Genomic DNA, 20,878 nt, shown 5'->3' with positions numbered 1-20,878 from the left:
TTTTTTTTTTTTTTTTTTGGTATGTTCTTTCAAGTTCCAACACAATGAAAACTGAGCTCTTATTCAGCTTTCATTCTTAAATACATTTTCAGGACAAAATTTAACATATTTTCTAATATACTGCTGATATAATTAATTTTAATACTTTCACTTATAGATGTCATCTTTTCCCTTCAGGAAAAAGCATCAGCTTTCACTTATTTATTAAGTTACCCACTAATAATCTCAGAGATGAATATATAGTAGTCATATAATAATTATTTGGCGGCAGAACCATTATGATTGTACAGGATAGCATAATACTTAAGAGGACATATTCTGGAATTAGATATCCTAGGCATTAATCCCAGCTCCACCATCTATTTGTGGTATAATATAGGAAATTATTTACTGCATCTCACTGTCTCCAAGAAGAAAAGAGTAACACTTACAGGCTTACTGAGAAGGGTAAATGGAATAATGTAAGCTTACTACTTGTTATTATCACTTTACATTACAGACAGAATCAGTGATGCTACTAGCATTTCCCACTCAGTATTCCATTTCCATAGACTCTAAACAAGCTAATCACTAAGAAAATGTCACTGATAGTAATGAACTGGTATGATACTATAAAGCCTACAAAAAAAAACATACAGCAATCCTGCAGTAAAAGACTACTAATGCAACTATTAAAGTAGCATTAAAGAAGCATTACTGAGAAAATCATTATTATGGTGATATTTTATAGAATTACATTGCTACTAAAAATGATGAATGAATAATTGTTGCAAAAATTAATAATTTTAATTCTTTCCTGAGGATGTTACAAAATTCAAAGGTAATTTATCTCTAACACACCTATTATAGAAAATATCTTAATAATTACATTACCTAAATGTACATTTAAATCATTGTTTCTTATAATTGGGTATTAATATATACTTTTAGTTTTATGAGTAAAATTAAAAGACTTGTTTATAATTTAGTGTTTTGATCTTTTTTGTCAAAAGGCAAAAATCAACTCAGAAATAACCAGCATAAGTCTAATATGCAGTGAATTATTCTTTATATGTATCTCATTTCTAAACAACCTTATAATTACCTTGGAATGTATTTTTCACTTTTGTGTTTATGCTACAGTGAATTAGGGGAAATGTGACAAGGGACCAGTTGTGGTAATGTGGTAATTAAGACTTAAACAGATGTCACCATTAATAAGAGACTCAAATGAAGTGTATGTAATAAATGGTTGCCTTCAGCTGCTATGGCAGGCCTAGTTTCATTGGTAATGGTATCTGGAACTGGTTCAATCCCTAATAATGAACAAACAAAAAAAGTTTAAATAAATCTAATGAGAAATTTGTAAACTACCAGTATGTTTTGCAGGTCAAAACTTCATAGGCATTGAAAACTTTAAGGATGCATGACATAATTAAAATAAAACGGATAAAATTACAAAAACAAAATGCTAATTTTAAGAATGTCTTTTTAAAATCTAAAACAGAATTTGCTTATTGATATATTATCACTTCAGGGTAAGACTCTTGGATTCTCATTTAAGTGCCATCAATGAGTTAATACTTGTAATGCATGTAAAGCAGGGCCTGGTATATCATAAGTGGTATATATGTGTTTTCCATGATATTATTAATAATAATGCCTATTATTACTATGTACTGATTATCTATAATAACTAATGAAAGCAAAAGCACTGAAATCTTTAGTACGTAGGCCCTGCCATGGGTTGAGTGGAGCCTTCCCATCACCCACTTAAAAGATATGGTGAGGTTCCAACACCTGGTACCTGTGAATGTGACCTTATTTGGAAATAGTGTCTTTGCAAATATAATAAGGTTACGATGAGATCACTCTAGACGATTAAAGTGGACCCTAATCCAATATGACAGTGTCGTTATAAGAAGAAGAATATTTGGACACAGAATCAGGGATTGATGGCCACGGAAGGATGGAGGCAGAAATTAAAAAATATGTTGTCCCAAGCAAGGAACCTCTGGGCCCACCAGAAGCTGGAAGAGGCAAAGGAGGCTCTTTCTCTATAGGTCTGGCCCTGTCAACATTTTAATTTCAGACTTCTAGGCTCTAGAACTGTGAGAGAATACATGTCTGTTGTTTTAAGGCTTCCAGTCTACGGTACTTTATTATGGCGGTCCTCATCTCTCCCCCAAAGAAGACATCTCAGGAAATACAAGGACTATCCTTCCAAAAATAAAATCTTATTGAACATTTTGTGTTCATTTTTACAATTCTTACTGGATCCAAAATAATCCACCATATTTAAAGGTTTTTGTACAAGACTTTATTTACTTATTTGAGAGCGTGAGTGAGAGAAATAGAGAGAGAACGAGTGAGCGCGCAAGTTGGAGAAACAGAGGGAGAGTGAGACGCAAGATCCTTGCTGAGCAGGAAGCAGGACTTCCAGCTTGATCCCAGAACCCTGGGAGCGTGACCTGAGCTGAAGGCAGATGTTTAACCTACTGAGGTACCAAGCCCCCTTAAAGTTTGTTTTTTTTTTTTAATATTGTTATTTATAAGCATATTCCAAACAATTGTGAAAGACACAAAAGCTTGACTAGCTCATTCAAAACATTTGAGCAATAGACTCATCCAATTCCCTAGGATCAAAAATGGAAAATCATACCTTTTTACCTTGTTTTAACTAAAACAAAATTTTATTTTTATTTAATTAATTTATTTATTTATTAAGATTTTATTTATTTATTTGTCAGAGAGAGAGAGAGAGAGAGCGAGCACAGGCAGACAGAGTGGGAGGCAGAGTCAGAGAGAGAAGCAAGCTCCCTGCGGAGCAAGGAGCCCGATGTGGGTCTCGGCAGCTTAACCAACTGAGCCACCCAGGCATCCCTTATTTTATTTTTTGTTAAAGATTTTATTCATTTATTTGCATACAGAAATCACCAGGCAGAGAGGCAGGCAGAGAAAGACGGTACTCTCTTAAAACAAAATTTTAAATAAAGCTTTCAACTTGAATGATATAAAATTTATCAAATATAGGAGACACTATGCCAATAGCACCCAGATTTCTAATATATGTGTTTATTTAAGTGAACATTGAAGTATATTCAAAAATCCATCACCAGTAGTCCTTTAAATCTCTGTGATGTCATCAGTAAAGTACAAAGCATGTATTTCTGGTAAATGATTAAGAAGTTTTCACAAATTGCTTGGCTGAACCTCAAATATGAGCATCCTGATAGACAAGTCAATTTCAAATTTATACTAAGGATTACTCAAACTTAGAATTTCTCTAGTTTCTCTAGTTTATAAGATCTTCAAATCTGCTGACCATTGCAAGGGTTGATCTGGTGATTTGGGTCATCCAATGGAAATAGGGAATATGTTGGGTTAAATAAAATTCTTCCACTCAACTTACATCAAAAATCAAGTTGGATTAGTAATTTCCACTGCCTCTTTAAAGGTGACTTCCAATTATTGCACATAGCCCATGTTTGTCTTCATTTAGGTTTAGAAGATTAAAGCTTATGTTAAGCAGTATTAATATTTGTAAGGCAAGGACAATGCTAGTCTATAGTAGGCCTGACTTTTTACGGGCAATTCTTGAAATTATAGTGCTAATTATGTATAAATAAAATGTTCTCCAAAAGACTAAAGACATCAAACAAGTATTTCAATGTAGGATTACTACAGCAAATGCTCTTCAATAATCATATACAAATAAATCAGTAAAAATTTCCCATGCCATCTATAAAGGACAACTAAAACTAACTAACATTAATTAGTTAATTAGCTAATTAGCACAGGACATGGTAATGGTCTATAGACACATGGTGATATAATCTTTGCCATGGACCTTGTGGAATCAAATCCAATTCATTCGCTATTGTATCCCAGTGCTTGATATAGTGCCAGGAATGGCAGGCTATGAGATATGCATCCTGGAAATATAACAGAGGGACAAATGCTCTAAACAGAGTCTTACAGAATCATTAAACAAGTGATTTTTAACCTGAGACCAGATGTGATTTTTTAATTTGAGATCTCAGTTCTGGAAGGGGAATAGCATAACCGAAGGAAGTCTGACCAGTGCTCAGAGTCCAGTATAAGAGAGGAGACTGCTAAGACATAAAATCTGAAAAAGCAAAGCAGTTCCTGGTCATGTCAGGCCTTCTAAACCATGAGAACTGTGGCCTTAAAAACAATAGGTGCTATTGTGAGTTGAATAATGTCCCCCCAAGTTCATACCCTCCTGGAACTTCAGAATGTGACCTTATTTGAATATAGGGCCTTTATAGATTTAATTAATATAAAGAACAAGAAGAGAGCACACTGGATTAGGGTGGATACTAAATCTTGTGAAACTGTCCTGATAAAAGAGATAAACACAGAGAAGGCGGCATTGTGAAGATGGAGGCAGAGACTGGAGTGATGTGTCTATAAACCAAGGAATGCCAGGGATTGTTGGCAATCACCAGAAACTATGGGAAAGGAATAGAGCGGCTTTTCCCTTGGAGCACCCAGAAGAAACTGACCCTACCAAATCCTCAGTTTTGGATTTGGGGCATCCAGAATTATGAGGGAATGAATTACTGTTGTTTTAAGTCACCAAGTCTGTGATAATTTTTTGTGGCAGCCCTAGAAAATTAATACAGATATCCCTGAAAGATTTTGAGCATAAGAATTCTATCACTTCAAACCATTCACCTGTTTTGGGGCACCTGGGTGGCTCAGTCATTAGGCGCCTGTCTTCGGCTAGGGTCATGATCCCAGGGTCCTGGGATCGAGTCTCGCCTAGGGCTCCCTGCTCAGTGGAGAGCCTGCTTCTCCCTCCCTCACTCCTCCTGCTTGTGTTCCCTCTCTTGCTGTGTCTCTCTCTGTCAAATAAATAAACAAAACCTTAACAAAAAGAGTGGAAAGTTGAGGGTAACACAAGAAGCAGAAGAAATTACTATACTACCTTTGCTATAACTAGTAATAAAAATTAGAATCAGAAGCAGAGTAAGAAAATGGAGCAGTGCTATTCCCCTGGGAGATGGCTGGAAATATGTGGAGACACTTCTGGTTGTCATAATGGCTAGGGGATGCTTCAGGCATAAACCGCCTAGGGCTCAGGATGCAAACAGCCTACAACTTGTTGACATATTCTGTGCAACTAAGAGTTCATGCAACCATAATTCCAACAGTACCTACAATGAGAAAGTGAAAAAAAAAAAAAAAACAAAAACAGCGAAGAATCAAGTATCATATACTTGTTTAAAGTACCTAGGAGTCTCATTTTGCTACTGGAGTCATGTTCTTACATTATATTTTGGCTACTTAAAATAGGCAGGAAGGCAAATGCAAATATCAGATGCTACAACAAAGAAATATTACATTACTTATAATGAAGAAATTTTGTTCAAACTTAAATATTATTTTTGTTCTCATATTATGAAATAAACATAATGAAAATGTGAGTAGAGCCAAACAATATTACCACATAATAAATTAGTGTCAACAAATAATAAATTAGATATGAAAGAGAAAGGATAATAATTAGTCAATAACCATTTCAAATAATTGTGAATTTTTTTTCAAAACATTTTCTCTAGGGATGACATTTCAAGAGAAAAAATATAGCTGGAAAAAGAACACTTAAGGGAAAAAAAAGAACTATATCAAACTCACAAAGCTGTTTTCTAGATGTTAAAGGCCAATGACTTAAAGACTCAGCTGGGAAAACAGATGATACATAAGCTGAAAGATTAAGGATACTTTGTAATGGAAGGCCATGATCCATCATTTACTATAAAGCCCAAACAAGAAATAAGTACACCTGTTGACATTCAACAAACATTCAATATGCCCAAGAGCACACACTTGTTTATAATCTAGTAGCTTTTTATCAACCTGAAAACACATTTTACAATACAGCATCAGTTATCTGAAGCTTTCTAGTGTTTGAAAGAGTAATGAGAAACTGTAAGTGGGTGGGTGGTGGTTACTGTTAGAATATACTTAGAGCTTTTGCTACAACTGGTTATTTATTCTATTTGTAGCTTATTTTTCAATTCCTACCGGCACATTACTGCCAAAACATCTATTTTCTTGGAGCTATTTGGGATATTTTAGGTTAAGCTACTGGGTTTTTTTTTATTTTTTTTCTTTAATTTCAAGAGTAAGTTTTCAAGATTGTTTTTTAAGAAGCTCACAGTACTCTTGACCAATACGAAATCCTGGAAACAATCTTACTTCACTTTATATGTATAAATGCTACCACTCAGTTTTGCTCTTGAAACCATTAGTCTCATTCATAAAAGTAAAAGTGATAGTGAGTAAATACTTCCCTCCCTTTGTCTGAATTTATTTCGCATTACTTTCCCTTAATTTATTCTAGACAAATACAAACTTAATTCCTTTTAGATAGGAAAGATAAGATTTGTTAGATAATCAACCAACGTTTTCTAGATTCAATTCAAATGGTAATATTCCTTTGACTCTTTTGAGTAATAGTGTCTTTTTTTTTTTTAAGATTTTATTTATTTATTTATTAGACAGAGAGAGAAATCACAAGCAGGCAGAGAGAGAGAAGGGGGAAGCACGCTCCCTGCCGAGCAGAGAGCCCGATCCGGGACTCGATCCCAGGACTCTGAGATCATGACCTGAGCCGAAGGCAGCAGCTTAACCCACTGAGCCACCCAGGTGCCCAAGTAATAGTGTCTTTTTAATTGATTCTGGATTCTATAGATATTTATCACTTCATATTTAACACTTTGTTAGGGCGATCCTCCTAGTATCATATTCTACATTCATCTTGGATGCTGATGATAAAAATGCAATGTAAGCTTCTCCAGTCCATCAGTTCAATTTGATTCAATAAATACTTATTGAACAGCTATTAACAAGGGTGCCTGATACAGGTACAACAACAACAAAGAAAGAAATAAGGAAGAGGCAGGCCCTTTCTTAAGATTACATTCCATGCATGATGGCAACTTACTGGTTGGGCTACCCAGGAAAGAGTCTAACACTGAGATTTGTGTACAGGAAGTGTAGTAACAAGAAAGAGGAAGAAAAGCAGGATTGTGATGTGGTCACAACAAAACATCACCCAAAATAATAGGGAAGTCTGAAGCTGGGGCAGCCTTTAGAGCTGTCCCAATTTTGATTGAGCCTTAGTTTCCCTTCATTGGCCAGTCATTAGATATAAGCTGCCCATGGGAAGGAGACAAGATCTTGGGCACGGAAGCTTTGCATGTCTAAGGGCAACTGTTGTAACAGAATAAGCTGAGGGCTGTCTGCTGACACCAGACCTAGGACTCTGAGAATAAATCACACCTTCCTGAAGGAGGACCTGGTTGGTGCCACACTGCACCACCACAACAGTTCAAGTTTGTATAAGTTAGAGTGTTTGTGAAAGGTAACAGAAATGAGAGAAAGGACAGTATGATCATGTGATAGGAAGTAACGGACAAAAGGCCATGGGGATGGTAAAAGGAGATCTGATCAGGGGACAAGACACAAAATTACAAAGGTAAATTGGAGCCACGTAATGAAATACTTTTCATTCCTTGGTGAAACACTATAGTTAACTGGACACAAAGTGAGGTTGGAACCATTAAAGGAAGGTTTTATATTCCTTGGTGAGCCTGGTGATTCACAGACCTGTACTCCTGGGGATAAAAATATATGTTTATAAAAAATAAAAAATTAAAAAAAAAATTCCTTGGTGAGAATCTATACTTCATTGGAAAACACTGGAGATTTCTGATAGACACATAATGAGATATGTGCTTTATAAATATGAATCTGATCGGAGTATACAGAATAAACGGCAATGGTAATTTCAAGAACATTAGGGTCTGAGATTTTTTTTAATACTTTATTTATTTCTGTGAGTGAGACAGAGAAAGAGAGAGAGCAAGCACAAGCAGGAATGGGGGAGGGGCTGAGGGAGAAGCAGACTTCTCATTGAGCAGGGAACCTGATGTAGAACTTAATCCCAGGACTCTGGGATCATGATTTGCCCACGGCAGATGCTTAACTGACGGAGCCACACCTGTGTCCTGAAATTTTTCTTTTTGCTTGCAAATTTACAAATTGGTCTGCTAGTTTCTCAGTCACTGGCAGGAAGCCTGAAACTCTGGGTCAGAGGAGGATAATTTTTTTGTTGCTCACAGCAATAGCAATAGTCATTATTATTATTTATTTTTATTTTTATTATTTATGCTTGTTTCCTGAACTCAGATTCCCACTGAGTGATGAGAAGTGCCAGGTGACACCAGAACATGCAGTGGATTACATCAATAAAGGAGAAACCCGAGATTAGGAAACCTGACCTTTAAAATGGGCATAAACCTGCTTGCCTTTGCCTTGGAGGGAGATATCTTTATTATATTGGAACAGATATCAAAAATATCCATTTGCTGTACACATTTCTGCAAAGATAGTCTAGAACAAGGACATTCAGTGCCTCTGCTCTCAAGATGTACAGAAGTACAAGAAATCCATGCAGAATTTCCTCTACAGAGAAATACTATGGAATGTAGATCCTTATGTCCTTCTGTCAATATGGATTTGAGTCTCATTGGTGCTAAAGTTGGCTCATCAAGCTGAAAACAAATTTCTGTTCAAATTAATACTGACTGACAATAATTTATAGTTAGGCTGTCACTACTTCTCTGAGGTGCTATCTTTAACTTTACATTTTTTATGGACAAGTATATAATTATTTTAAAAATGAATTTATAAAGTTAACTGTGTGTATACTTAAACAATTTACCCCATTCACAGCTTTTTCATCAACCTATTTTCCTTTAGGGGTTAATCAAATTCCCACTATTCAAATGACTACATAAGGTTTTCTTTGTGCTCTCGAAGTATAAACAGGAAAGGATCTTTTGAATCAGTATAAATACACAGATTTGTAAATTACTACTCTCTATAAAAAAAAAAAGAGAGAGAGAACAGAAGCCCTATGCCTTGGATCTATTCTTAACTACATCATTTATTATGTATACACATTTATATCATGATAAAATGAGAATTTTAGCCTTTTTGATATCTATGACTTTTCCCAAATTTAATACACTATCATTTTGTGAATATTGGCATAGTATGAAAGTGAGATATATCCTTGGTTGTATTTCCCGATTTTGCCTCTCTGAATAATTTCTTTATTGAAAATGGAAGGGACAAAATCGCCTGGGATTAACACTGCCAATTCAATGTAGCAACACCCTAGGTGCTCTGTCTTTTACAATACTTGAACACATGTCCCAATTTCTGAGATTACTCTGTTATTTGCCTTCTGATGAGGTTCTAAAAATCCTGCTATTATACAACACTGTCTTTTCCCACTTTGAAAAAGTAAAAAAGCTTTCATTTTTCTGAGTTTTCAATTTTTATATGTTTTATTTTCAAACAGAAGCAGTTCAGTTAAACTTGTTCATTGAAAAGCTCTTCTAGTTTTCTTCTCCATAGCCCCTTATTTAAAAAAAATATATAAAAATTTATTCTCAGTTTGTTTCCTCGATGTTGTAGGCAGCGTTGTAATGAGTAACTAAATTCAAAAATAGAGGCTACAATTTAGAAGGTTCTGACTCCCAAAGAAATACACCTACATAAAATCTGTGCTGGAGGTCTCTTTGACATACCAAATAATCAACTCCCAGGTTCTTCAGTTGAACCTATCATAAGGAGGGTAAGAAGAAATAATGAGACAAGGAAAAAGATAACCACAGCATTTCATTTTCTTGTTCTTCTTTTAAAACTACAACTAAGAAACACATGAAAATGAAGATTTTCAAAAATGACCTTTGGCTTTTCTTTTATTTCACAGAGAGGTTTTTGGGAGGAGGTTGTTTTTTATCTTATTTCAGGAAAACAGGTGGTTTATTTCCACTTAAATGCTGGCATTATTACACAGGGCATCTGTTTTTGTATTTTGTTTTTCGTTTTTCAGAAAGAGATTTTGACCTCACATTGTTAATCACTGTGGTGTCCATTCATTATCATAAGTAGATATTTAAAGAAAAAAAATTTTCAGATTAAAAAGACAGATAAAAATAAAAGTTCTGAGAAGTTCTATCCATTAAAGTGAGTATAATTCTAATGGAACACTAAACAGCACAACAAATTAAAAAAAAATATTTAACAGAATTCTGTCTTAAAATAGCTACAGAACTATTTTAAATAGTTCTAATTGCTTATAAATCTCTAAGACAGTGGTATCTTTTAAATTCTTTTAAATGGCTCTGGGTTATTATCTTACCTACATGCTATAAACATCTGGATGCATATATCTCTTTGAATTAGAATTAGGTATTTGAGTAAATACCTGGCAGCGTAATTGCTCGATTGTAGGGTAGTTCTATTTTTAACTTGTAGAGGAATCTCCATACTGTTTTTTATTCCCCCATATTGTTTTCTAGTGGCTGCACCAGGTTGCCTTCCCACCAAAAGTGCAAAAGAATTCCCCTTTTTCCTGTTGTTTCTTGTGTTACTGATTTTAGTCACTCTGATGGGTGTGAGGTAATAGCTCATCGTAGTTTTGATTTGTATTTCCCTGATGAAGAGTGACACTGATCATCTTTTCATGTGTCTGTTGGCCATCTGTATGTCTTCATTGAAAAAAAAGTCTATTCAGTTCTTCTGCCCATTTTTAATTGAATTATTAATGTTGGGGATGTTAAGCTATACAAGTTCTTTATATACTTTCGATACTAACCCTTTATGTCATTTTCAAATATCTTCTTTCATTCTGTAGGTTTTTAGTTTTATTGATTACTTCCTTCACTGTGCAGAAGTTCTTTATTTTAATGAAGTCCCAGTAGCTTATTTTTGCTCTTGTTTCCCTTCCCCCAGGGACAGTCTAGAAGGAAGTTGTCAAAGAGGTTATTGCCTGCGTTCTCCTCTAAGATTTTTACAGTTTCAGGTCTCACATGTAGGTCTTTCATTAATTTTGAATTTATTTTGGGGTCTAGTATAAGAAAGTGGTCCAATTTCATTCTTTTGCATGATGCTGTCCAGATTCTCAAACACCGTTTGTTGAAATGACTATCATTTTCCTATGGGATCCTCTTTCATGCTTTGTTGAGGATTAACTAAACATACAGTGGTGTGTTCATTTCTTGGTTTTCTCTTCTTACTTTTCTGTTCTGCATTTGGTGGCAGTATCATACTGTCTTGATCACTAAAGCTTTAAAATTTTTTAAAAAATTTTATTTATTTATTTGACAGAGATCACAAGCAGGCAGAGAGGCAGGCAGAGGGAGGAGGAAGCAGAACCCCTGCTTAGCAGAGAGCCCAATGCAGGTCTCCATCCCAGGACCCTGGGATTGTGACCTGAGCCAAAGGCAGAGGCTTTAATCCACTGAGCCACTCAGGTGCCCCTGATCACTAAAGATTTATAATATAACTTGAAGTCTGGAACTGTGCTGCCTCCAGCTTTGTTTTGCTTTTCCAATGGCTATTTGGGGTCTTTTGTGGTTCCATACAAAAGTTTAGGATTGTTTATTCTAACTCTGTGAAAAATGTTGGTGATATTTTGATAGGGATTCCATTAAATGTGTAGACTGAGAGGCACCTGGGTGGCTCCGTTTGTTAAGCATCTGCTTTCAGCTCGGTCATGATCTCAGGGTCCTGGGATAGAGCTGAGTCTGGCTCCCTGCTCAAAGGGAGGCTGTTTTTCACTCTCCCTCTGCCTGCTACTCTCTTGCTCAGGTTCTCTCTCTCTGTCAAATACATGAATAAAATCTTTTCTTTGGGTTATATAGACGGTTTAACAATATTATTTTTTCTGGGGCATAAACACAGGATGTTTTCCCCTTTCTTTGTGTCATCTTCAATTTCTTTCATTGGTGTTTAATAGTTTTCAGGGTACAGGTCTTTCACCTCCTTGGTTAGGTTTATTCCTAAGTATCTTATTGTTTTTGGTGAAATTGCAAATGGGATTGATTGTTTAAATTTTTTTCCCTGCTGCTTCATTATTGGTATATAGAAATGCAACACGTTTCTATATGGTGATTTTGTATCCTACAACTCTACAGAATTAATCTAATCAGTTGTAGTTTTTTTTATTTGCTATATAGAGTATCATGTCATCATGTCATCTGCAAATACTGAAAGTTTCACATCTTCCTTGCTGATTTGGATGCCATTTATTTATTTGTTTGTTTAATTTATTATTTTTGCTATGTGACTACTGTGGCTAGAACTTCCAGTATTATGCTAAACAAGCATGGTGAGAGTGAACATCCCTGTCCTATTCCTGATTGTAGAGGAAAAACTCTCGGGTTTTCCCCATTGAGGATTGCATTAACTGTGGATTTTTCATATATGGACTTTGTTATGTTGAATTATAGTCCCTTCAAAGCTACCTGGTTGAGAGTTTTTACTGTGAATGGGTGTTCTTATTGTCAAAAGCTTTCTCTGCATCTACTGAAATAATCATAGTTCTTGTCCTTATTTTTATTAATCTAATGTATTACATTAATTGATTTGCAAATATTGAACCACCCTTGTAACTCAGGAATAAATCCCATTTTATTATGGTGAATTATCATTTTGGATTGGGAGGGAGACAAACCATAAGTGACTCTTAATCTCACAAAACAAACTGAGGGTTGCTGGGGGGAGGGGGTTTGGGAGAAGGGGGTGGGGTTATGGACATTGGGGAGGGTATGTGCTTTGGTGAGTGCTGTGAAGTGTGTAAACCTGGTGATTCACAGACCTGTACCCCTGGGGATAAAAATATATGTTTATAAAAAATAAAAAATTATTAAAAAAAAAAAAGATTTTATTTATTTATTTGACAGAGATCACAAGTAGTTGGAGAGGCAGGTAGAGAGAAAGAGAGAGAGAGGGAAGCAGGCTCCCTGCGGAGCAGAGAGCCCGACGTGGGACTCGATCCCAGGACCCTGAGATCTTGACCTGAGCCGAAGGCAGCGGCTTAACCCACTGAGCCACCCAGGCGCCCCGGTGAATTATTTTTTTAAGTATTGTTGGATTCTGTTTGCTAGTAATTTATTAAGAATTTTTGCATCTATATTGATCAGGAATATTGACCTGTAATTCTCTTTTTTAGTAGATAATTGTCTGCTTCTGGTATCAGGATAACACTGATGTCATAGAATTAATTTTGAAGTCTTCCTTCCTATTCTATTTTTTGGAATAGTTTGAGAAGAATAGGTATTACATCTTCTTTAAATGGTTGGCAGAATTTGGGCATGAAGTCATCCGGCTCTGGACTTTCATTGTTGGGAATTTTTGATTACTGTTCAATTTCTTTGCTGGTTATTGGTCTGTTCAAGTTTTCTATTTCCTCCTGTTTCAGTTTTGGTAGTTCATATGTTTTTAGGAATTTTTTCCATTTCTTCCAAGTTATTTGGAACTTGTTAACTTGTTGGCATATAGTTTTCATAATATTCTCTTATAATTGTATTTCTGTAGTGTATTTCTGTGGTTGTGTTCTAGCCTGTGGTGGTTTTTATTTCTCCTGTCTCATTTGTAATTTTATTGATTTGGGTCCTTTCTCTTTTCTTTTTGATAAGTCTGTCTAAAGGCTTATCAATTTTATGGATTTTTTTTCCAAAGCACCAACTCTTGGCTTCATTGATCTGTTCTTTTTTTAGTTTCTGTATCATTTATTTCTGCTCTAATCTATTATTTTCTTCCTTCTTCTGGCTTTAAGCTTCAGTTGTTATTCTTTCCCTAGTTACTTCAGTCATAACGTTAGGTTGTTTATTTGAGATTTGTCTTGCTTCTTGAGGTAGGCCTGTATTTCTATATACTTCCCTCTTAAAACCAGTTTGCTGCATCCCAAAGGTTTCAGACCATTGTGTTTTTATTTGCATTTATTTGCATTTATTTTTTAACTTCTTTTTTTGTTTCCCGGTTGAATCATTTGTTGTCTAGTAGCATTTTTTTTAAATTTTCTGTTTAGATGATCTGTCCACTAATTCAATTTCTTCGCTGGTTATTGGTCTGTTCAAGTTTTCTGTTTCTTCAAGTGTTAAAATCCCCTATTATTATTGTGTCTTTATCAGTGAGTTCTTTATGTTTGTTATTAATTGTTTTATATACTTGAGTGCTCCCATGTTGGATGCATAAATATTTATAATTGTTATCTCTTCTTGTTGGATCATTCCCTTTTAGGAGTATATAATGCCCTTTTTTGTCTCTTTTTTACAGTCTTTGTTTTAAATTTTCATTTGTCCTATATGAGTATTGCTACTCAACTTTTTTTTTTTTACACCATTTGTGTAATAAATGTTTCTCCTGCCGTCACTTTCAATCTGCAGGTGTCATTAGGTCTAAAATGAGTTTCTAGTAGGAAGCATATACATGGGTCTTGTTTTTTTTGTTTTGTTTTGTTTTTTTTTATCCATTCTGATAGCCTTTGTCTTTTGAAGCATTTGGTCCATTTACATTCAGAGTGATTACTGATAGATATGTCTTTAGTACCATTTTATTATTTGTTGTATCATTGTTTTTGGAGACTTTCTCTGATCTTTTCATATCTTTATCACTTCTGGCCTCTCCTTTGCATTCAAAGAGTCTCCTTTAATATTTCTTGCAGGGATGGTTTAGTGAATTCCTTTAACTTTTCTCCATCTGGGAAACTCTATCTCTCCTTCTGTTTTGAATGATAGCTTTGCTGGATAGAATATTTTTGGCTACAGATTTTTCCCATTCAGCACTTTGAATATTTTATGGCTCTTTCTTCTGGTTGTCAAGTTTCTATTGAAAACTCTCCAGTTAGTCTTATGGGTTTTCCCTTATAAGTTAAAGACTTCTTTTGTTTTTCTGCTTTTAAAATTTTTTCTTTATGATTAAATTTTGCAAATTTAGCTCTACTATGTCTTGGTGTTGCACTGTTTTTGTTGTTTTTGATGGGAGCTCTTTCTCTCCTGGATCTGGATGTCTGTTTTCTTCCCCAGATTAGGGATGTTTTTTGCTATTATTTCTTGAAGTAAATTTTTTGCTCATTTTCTCTCTCTTTTGCAAGGACTTCTATAATATGAATATTACTATGTTTGACAAAGTCACTGAGTTTCCTATGTCTATTCTTGTGTTGTGTAATTCTTCTTTCTTTCTTTTGTTCAGCTTCATTATTTTCCACTATTTTATCTCCTAGATGTTTACTTCATTCCTGTTTCTGTTCTAGCCTGCTGTTGACTGCATCAAGCCTATTTCCAAAATAATCTGTTGCTTTTTTCATCTCTGATTATTTTTTAACTGTCTTATCTCTGTGGTAAGGGTCACTGATGTCTTCTATGTTTCTCTCAAGCTCAGTGAGTATCCTTATGATTTGTGTGTTAAATTCTCTATCAGGTGTGTTACTTATTAACCGTTTTGCTTAGGTCTCTGACCATCCTTACCTTGCTCTTTATTTGGGATAAATTCCTTCATCTTGGCATTTTGTCTAAGTCTCTGACTTCCATGTGTTAGAAAAGGCAGTTATGTCTTCTGCTCCTGAAGGTAATGACCTTATGAAGAAGAGGCCATGTAGTGCCCAGGGCAAAATGCACTTTGCTATTGTGTTTTGGCTGCTCTATCTTTTAGACTTATTGTCTGCAAAATTTCTCCTTGCCTGCAGTGGGCAGTGTTTGGTCCCTGGCCTGAATGTGGCTTTGGTCTGCTTGTGAAATGAGACCTGACACCAACTCCACCAGAACTGAGGCCGGCAAAACTATCTGGTCAGGAGATGTGGTGTGGACTGGGATTTGTGCTGGTCTTCTGGGAGCCGGGCCTGTTGCATTGGAGTAGAGGCAAGTTTGACTGAGAAGAGCAGTCCTGCCAGAGAACGGGAAGGTGGGTCTTGGTGTAAAAAAGTTAGGCAGCTAGTGTCCATGCTGTGTTGCTTCCAGCAAATGACTATGTTTATGCTGAAGCATGGGGTAAGGAATTGGCACTACCCAGCTCCTTTGTTCCTGGAGAGGCATTTTTGTGAATGCTACCTCTCAGAGAAGCACCAGGAGAAGAGTGAATAATCCCTCCTGCGTGCTCCAGACTTTCCTCAGATCACTGTTTCAGCACTGTCTACCCCAGGGGTTATTTGCCTGCCTTCTCTCCAGGAACAGAGCAGTTCTTTCAGTCTCTATCCCAGCCAAGCATGCTAACCTTTAAAACTCCAGGCGTTAAGCCTCACTGATTATAAGAACTCACAAAATTCAGCCCCTCCTGTTTCCCAAGCTGATGGTTTTGTAGAAACATTCTCCTTGTGCATTCCCCTGCATGTTCCTCTCTCCCTCTCACCCTTCTTTATGACCACGGCTCCATCCCCTCAAAAGCACCCTTGATCTACTTCACCCTAAACCACATCTCTGTATTTCCTACACTCTTGAATGTGGCCTCTTCTCTCCCTTTAATTGGAGAGATTGTTCTGTCAACCTTAAGGCTGATTTCTGGGGCTTTTAGGATGATTTACTAGTTATCTAGTTTTATTCCTGAGAGAAGATGAGCCTAGGGTCCTCCTACCCTGCTGCCATCTTGAAAATTCTATTTCCTTATTTTTTAAATGTATTTCTAATACACATTAGGAAACACAAGATAATAACTCTTATGCATAAAAATTTACTTTCATTGTTGTTTTAAAAAGATATCAATCTGAAAACATTAGCTTGGTTTTCAGAACATATTTTCCATGCATTTAAGACCGACCGATAAAGTGTCTTCTATATCTGTTTAATCTTTTGTACATTTCCACTGTGGTTTTATCTACACTATCTTTTTTTTTTAATTCTCACAATCAACCTTTGATATTTCCTGTGAACTGGAGACCTCAGACAGTTTTAAACTTCAGTAATAATTTCAAGGATGTCGGTAATCACTATGGAGAAGTGAAGCAGGGAGAGATGAAGCCAGGGGAGGCTCAGAGTCCCTAATATACCTCAACAGTTTCATTGTTGCAGCATGAGGATGTCCCTGGCCCAGATTAATATATGTACAAAGGATTAATATATGGGATTTAAATATATATTAATAACATATACATTTATATTTACTATAAAATTTATTATTTAATTTATTTAATAATTTGATTAAGAATTTATAATACATAAGTTTAAGCATATATATTTATACTCATATATTAATATATGAGTATAAAATCAACATTTTGTACTCAGTTTCAATAAACTCCTGCTTGGATTTGCATATACAAACTAATGCAACCAAATTCATCCTGCTAAAGGCATATCATCGGTAAAGATTCCCACTGGAAAACGCCATTGGTATTTGCCAATTATGTTAGAGTGCTTATAAGGATATGTGAATAGGGCACTACTTTCTTTCCCAAGGGCATTCCCACACTCAAAAGGAGAGAATTGACTGCAGAGCTGTTATTTAACAGTTGACTTTCCAAGAGTCCGAAAAGCCACTTCAGGCTCAGCTGATGAAGGAAAAGACAAGGCAGACAGAGGTTAAAACAAATTTGCTGATTTCACTTGTGTGTAGATTCTAAATTGTAAAACTCATAGAAACAAAAAATATTATGGTGGTTACCAGGGACTGGGAGTAGGGGGTAAAATGAAAGATACCGGTCAAGGCATACAAAGATTCAGTTATATAAGATGAATATCTTCTGGAGATCTAATGTACCATGATGTGATAACAGCTAACAATATTGCATTGTATACCTGAAATTTTCTAAGAGGGTAGATCTTCACTGTTCTCACCACAAAAATGGAAAAAAAGAAAATGGTAACTATGTGAAAAGACAGTTGATATGTTGATTATCTTGCTTGTATTTGTATATGTATATACATATAAATATGTATACACAGTGTATATGTATATCAATACATCAAATTCTACATCTTAAAAATATCCAATTTTGAGTTGTTAACTATAAATAAAACTAGGGAAAATAACAAATTTGTGAGTTATAACTCCCAATCAACTTTGCAGAGATATCCTGATAATCAGATGAGATTTCTGGTTAGAGTGATGGAAGTTAGAAAAGTAAACACGTATTCTTCCAAGTTTTTAACCAAGATGACACTTTCTCCTCATATTTTTGCTTCTTCCTTTTTCACAGTTGCCACCAGCAAGGTTGGCTGTCAAATTTTAGTTACTAAAGCACAGAGCATAGTATTTATCAGAGACCAAGATGAATCCTACTGCCTTTGGTTTTAAACTTTGTGATTGGAGTACAGAATTTTAATATAAACATGACAACTGTTTTAACAAAAAACGTATACGGGAAAATACACATTATAAAAGCAATAGTGTATTTCACTGTTTACTCATTTATTAATTCAGCTGATGTTTATTGAGTTCCTATATGGCTGTGACTACACTATACCCTGAAGTAACAGAGATTAAAGGGCAGATCTTATCCAGCTGATGGAGTTTTAATCTACTTTAAGAATGTGTGTTTGGCAGTAACTTAAGGATGAGCAGGAGTTATGCATATAAGAAAGTAGGGGAAAGAACATTCCAGTCCGTGGGACCATCATGTGCACAAACTTTGAGTCAAAAGGCAGGAAGATGTCTAGTGTGTTTAAAGACCTAACAAAAGCCAGGTATGAGGAGACAGGAGGTAAAGCTTGGGAGTAGGTAAGTTCTACACCTTAGAAGGCCTTCAAGTGATAACCATAGTTTTAGATTTTCTCCTAATGTCAATGTAAAAATGTCAGAAGGTTTTAAGTGTAAGATCTAAATAGAAATAACTGATAGGGTTGCATGTTGGTGGTTTGTAGGCTATCAGAAAGAATACTGCAATGGTCCATTCTAATGATTTGACTGTTTTATAAGGAGAAACAAGGAAAAAAATTAGATATTTATCCAGAAAATGTAACTGAGATAGGATTTAATGACTGACTGATTATGGATGTGAGAGATGTCAGAGATGAAGTACAATATAGTTTTTAGTTTCAACTTAAAGTAAACTAACCTAGCTGATTTATGCAGAAAATGAAGAATAAAACTATGATGAGAAGCCAACAGAATCAGAGAGAAATATAGTTCAAGCATTACTCAGATAGAAACAGCACCCCAAACCAGAACTGTTTTTGTGAAGAAAGGACTCTGATGTATCCACAACAACCCAACCACAGAAACTTCTGGAACTGTCTTTTGCTCCAAATGTCTATCACTGCCATCTATGCTTGTGCTTTCTTGCCTACTTCTTTACTAAAAATTCAGAGTGGTTCAAGCCTGAGTTATGTGCCCAAAATTTAGCTGCAAGGGATGCAAACGAAGTGAATATTTGATTTTGTTAAATTCAGAGAAAGATGGAACTTAACCTTTTCACCAAAGAGAAATACTTCCTAAACACTGGAAGGGGTTGAAATGCTGAACAACACCCACTGCTGCCAAGAAATAAAACAGAAACAGAAACAGTCGTCCACAATTGCTGTGGTCAGCATCTTCAGCATCAACATAGAGATGATACGGAGTCTATTAAACAATGGTGCAATCAAGTATGATTTTATCATAATAAGATAATAAAATTTCTGAAAACTGGAGACAAAGGGAAAACCTTTAAGCAAGAAGACCAAAAGGACCTATTACCTTCATTGGTGCAGCAATAAGACTGAGAGTTGACGTCTCATAAAAATGAGGGACAGCAGAAATCAATGGAATGGCATTTACTACTGAAAAACAACTGCCATGTAATCTTCTATTTATACTTATAGAATCTTTAAAAATATTGAAAGATATGAAGAGGATGTTATAAATGCTAACAAATTGACAAAAGTTGGGATGAAACAGAAAAATTAGTGAAAACAAACAAACAAACAAAAAAACCCCACCAAACTGAGAGTAGAGGAGTTAGAAACCTGCAACTTTTATACTTTTTAAATATTGAATCCATTATTATATATCTTTACATACAGACACACACACACACACACACACACACAGTCCTTCCAATCCCAAATGATTTCATGGTTAATTTCCTCGAAATATTCAAGGGAAAAAAAAAAAAAGCTTAAAAAAATCTTCCAGATAATAGGATAAAACGGAACATACTATAACATATTTTAAGAACTAAAACCTTAACAAAGACATTAAAAGAGAAAGTATGCTCCAATCTCTATCATGAACACAAATGTATAAACCCCATCAAAATAACAATAAATAGAATCTATTTGTATAGGAATCAAGGAAAACTTAATGGTCAATAGGATTTATTATAGAAATGCAAGATTGCTTTAACATTTAAAACTAAATCAATTTATTTTACATTAACAGAAAAAAGGAAAAAATATGATCACATATTTAGATGTGGAAAAATAATCAGATAAAATAGAACATACACTGAGATGAAAAAACTACCAATAGATCATAATTAGGAATAAAAATTAGGAATAAAAAGGAATTTCGTCTATGTGCTAAACCCTAAAAGAAACTAAAGGTAAAAATGCCTTTTTAAAAAAAAATCCTGAGGACAATAATGAGATTAGATACCTACTACCACTACCACTACTGGACTCTGTACTGGAAGTTCACACCAGTGCATTAAGCAAGGGAAAAAAAGACAGGATTGAAAAGCAAGACTAAAACTATTGTAATTGTGGACAATGTGATTGCTTAGGAAGAAATCCAAACAAAGATACTGTATTAGAATTAATGAGTGAATTTACTGACTATAAGTCAATGTACAAAAAGTAAAGCAGAGGGGCACCTGGGTGGCTCTGTGGGTTAAAGCCTCTGCCTTCGGCTGAGGTCATGATCCCAGGGTCCTAAGATCGAGCCCCACATCAGGCTCTCTGCTTGGTGGGGAGCCTGCTTCCCCCTCTTTCTCTGCCTGCCTCTCTACCTACTTGTGATCTGTCGGTCAAATAAATAAAAATAAAAATCTTAAAAAAAAAAAGTAAAGCAGAAAATAAAAGAAAATAAAACTGAAATATATAATACACACATACACACCATTTTCAATACTACATATTACTACATGTAATTCTGTAGA

The 20,878-nt window shown here is 35.2% G+C and overlaps 1 protein-coding gene across 1 annotated transcript in view; it reads right to left on the bottom strand.

Annotated features, from left to right (window-relative positions):
• The window catches only part of GALNTL6 (polypeptide N-acetylgalactosaminyltransferase like 6), a 1,234,451-nt gene that overhangs the window by 1,037,020 nt on the left and 176,553 nt on the right, over window positions 1-20,878 (bottom strand). The gene's annotated exons all lie outside the window — the stretch shown is intronic.

Source organism: Mustela nigripes, chromosome 1 (genome assembly GCF_022355385.1).
Source record: "Mustela nigripes isolate SB6536 chromosome 1, MUSNIG.SB6536, whole genome shotgun sequence".
NCBI classification, from domain to species: Eukaryota; Metazoa; Chordata; class Mammalia; order Carnivora; family Mustelidae; genus Mustela; species Mustela nigripes.
The sequence above is the reverse complement of the archived record's forward strand: the minus strand, read 5'-3'. Positions and strand labels throughout refer to the sequence as shown.